Genomic DNA, 3,186 nt, shown 5'->3' on the forward strand with positions numbered 1-3,186 from the left:
ATTCTTTGAGAAATTATCCCCTTTCTTCCACAATGTTTGAACTAATTTACACTTCCACCAAAAGTTTATAAATGTTCCCTTTTCTTCACAACCTTGCCAGCATTTGTTGTTTTCGGGCCTTTTAAATAATTGCCATTCTGACTGGCATGAGATGGCATCTCATTGTGGTTTTGATTTGCATTTCTCTAATGATCAATGATGTTGAACTTTTTTTCATATGTTTGTTAGCCACATGAATGTATTCTTTTGAAAAGTGTCTGATCATGTACTTTTCCCACTTTTAAATGAGGCTGATTGTTTTTTCATTGTAAATTTGTTTAAATTCCTTGTAGACTCTAGATATTAGACATTTGTCAGATGCATAGATTGCAAAAATATCCTTGCATTCTGTAGGTTGTCTGTTCACTCTAATGATAGTTTGTTTGCTGTGTAGAAGCTTTTTAGTTTAATGAGATCCCATTAGTCAATTTTTGCTTTTGTTGCAATTGCATTTTTTTTTTATCATGAAATCTGTGCCTGTCCCTATGTCCTTAATGGTATTGTCTCCATATTATTCTAGGATATTTATAGTTTTGGGTTTTACATTTAAGTTTTTAATCCATTTTGAGTTAATTTTTGTATAAGGTGTAAGGAAGGAGTACAGTTTCAATTTTCTGCATATGGCTAGCCAGTTCTTCCAGAACTACTTATTAAATAGGGAATGCTTTCCTTGTTGCTTGTTTTTGTCAGATTTGTCAAAGATTAGATAGCTGCAGGTGTGCGGTCTTATTTCTGAGTTTTCTCTTCTGTTCCATTGGTCTATGTGTCTGTTTTTGTACTAGTACCATGCTGTTTTTGTTACTGTTGCCTTGTAGTATAGTTTAAAGTCAGGTAGTGTGATCTTTCCAGCTTTGTTCTTTTTGGTTAGGATTGCCTTGGCTATAAGGGCTCTGTTTTGATTTCATATGTATTTTAAAATATTTTTTTTCTAATTCTGAAGAATGTCAATGGTAGTTTAATGGAAACAGCATTGACTCTATAAATTGTTTTGGGCATTATGGCCATTTTAATGATAGTGATTCTTCCCCTCCTTGAGCTTGGCATGTTTTTCCATTTGTTTATGACATCTCTTATTTCCTTTTGGGCTGAGACGATGGATTTTTCTAGAATATAGGATCATATCGTGTGCAAACAAAGACAATTTGCCTTCCTCTCTTCAAATTTGAATGTGCTTTATTTCTTTCTCTTGCCTGATTGCCCTGGCCAGAACTTCCAATACTATGTTGGATAGGAGTGGTGAGAGAGGGCATCCTTGTTGTTGTGGGAAGTCAGGGACCCCGAATGGAGAGACTGGCTGAAGCCATGGCAGAAGAACATAAATTGTGAAGATTTCATGGACATTTATTAGTTCCCCAAATTAATACTTTTATAATTTCTTACGCCTGTCTTTACTGCAATCTCTGAACATAAATTGTGAAGATTTCATGGACACTTATCACTTCCCCAATCAATACCCTTGTGATTTCCTATGTCTGTCTTTAATCTCTTAATCCTGTCATCTTCGTAAGCTGAGAAGGATGTATGTCACCTCAGAACCCTGGGATGATTGCATTAATTGCACAAATTATTTTTTAGAGCATGTGTGTTTGAACAATACGAAATCTGGGCACCTTGAAAAAAGAACAGGATAACAGCAATGTTCAGGGAACAAGGGAGATAACCTTAAACTCTGACTGCTGGTGAGCCAGGTGGAACAGAGCTGGATTTCTCTTCTTTCAAAAGTAAACAGGAGAAATATTGCTGAATTCTTTTTCTTAGCAAGGAACATGCCTGAGAAAGAGAATAGCCCCTGAGGGTAGGCCTCTGAAATGGCCCCTTTGGGAGCAGCTGTCTTTTATGGTCGAAGGCAAAGGGTTGAAATAAGCACTGGTCTCCTGTAGCACTCCCAGGCTTATTAGGATGAGGAAACTCCCGCCTAATAAATTTTGGTCAGACCGGTTGTCTGCTCTCAAACCCTGTCTCCTGATAAGATGTTGTCAATGACAATGCATGCCCGAAACTTCATTAGCAATTTTAATTTCACCCCGTCCTGTGGTCCTGTGATCTCGCCCTGCCTCCATTTGCTTTGTAATATTTTATTACCTTGTGAAGCATGTGATCTCTGTGACCCACACCCTATTCGTACACTCCCTCCCCTTTTGAAAATCGCTGATAAAAACTTGCTGGTTTTATGACTCAGGGAGCATCACGGAACCTGCTGACATGTGATGTCTCCCCTGGACACCCAGCTTTAAAATTTATCTCTTTTGTACTCTTTCCCTTTATTTCTCAGTCCAGCCAATGCTTAGGGAAATAGAAAAGAACCCACAATGAATATCGGGTGTGGGGTTTCCCCTGATATCCTTGTCTTGTGCCAGTTTTTAAAGGGAATGCTTCCAGCTTTCACCCATTCAGTATGATACAGGCTGTGTGCTTGTCATATATGGCTCTTATTATTTTGAGGTGTGTTCCTTTAGTACCTAGTTTATTGAGAGTTTTTAACATAAAGGGATGGTGAATTTTATTGAAGGCCTTTTCTATGTCTCTTGAGATAATAATGTGGTTTTTATCTTTAGTCATGTTTATGTGGTGAATTATGTGTATTGATTTGCATATGTTGAACCAACCTTGTATCCCAGGGATGAAGCCAACTTGATTGTGATGGATAAGCTTTTTGATGTGCTGCTGCATTTGGTTTGCCAGTATTTTACTGAAGATTTTTGCATCAAAAAATATGGAATTCTTCATGAATTTCCATTTCATCCTTGTGAAGAAGCCATGCTAATCTTCTCTGTATCATATCCCATTTTAGTGTATGTGATGCCAAAGCAAGCATGATAATTCATTATATTACTAATTTTTTTTTTTTTTTTTTTGAGACGGAGTCTCGCTCTGTCGCCCAGGCTGGAGTGCAGTGGCCAGATCTCAGCTCACTGCAAGCTCCGTCTCCCGGGTTCACGCCATTCTCCTGCCTCAGCCTCCCGAGTAGCTGGGACTACAGGCGCCCGCCATCTCGCTCGGCTAGTTTTTTGTATTTTAGTAGAGATGGGGTTTCACCGTGTTAGCCAGGATGGTCTCGATCTCCTGACCTTGTGATCCGCCCGTCTCGGCCTCCCAAAGTGCTGGGATTACAGGCTTGAGCCACCGCGCCCGGCCTATATATTACTA

General features: G+C 39.1%; 1 non-coding gene across 1 annotated transcript; it reads right to left on the reverse strand.

Annotated features, from left to right (window-relative positions):
* Positions 1 to 2,746: 2,746 nt before the first annotated feature.
* Positions 2,747 to 2,850, reverse strand: LOC111552003. The gene has a single exon (XR_002734523.1). It is a non-coding gene; the product is annotated as a U6 spliceosomal RNA (small nuclear RNA).
* Between the last annotated feature and the right edge of the window lie 336 nt (positions 2,851 to 3,186).

This window comes from Piliocolobus tephrosceles, chromosome 9 (genome assembly GCF_002776525.5).
Source record: "Piliocolobus tephrosceles isolate RC106 chromosome 9, ASM277652v3, whole genome shotgun sequence".
In the NCBI taxonomy this organism is placed as follows: domain Eukaryota; kingdom Metazoa; phylum Chordata; class Mammalia; order Primates; family Cercopithecidae; genus Piliocolobus; species Piliocolobus tephrosceles.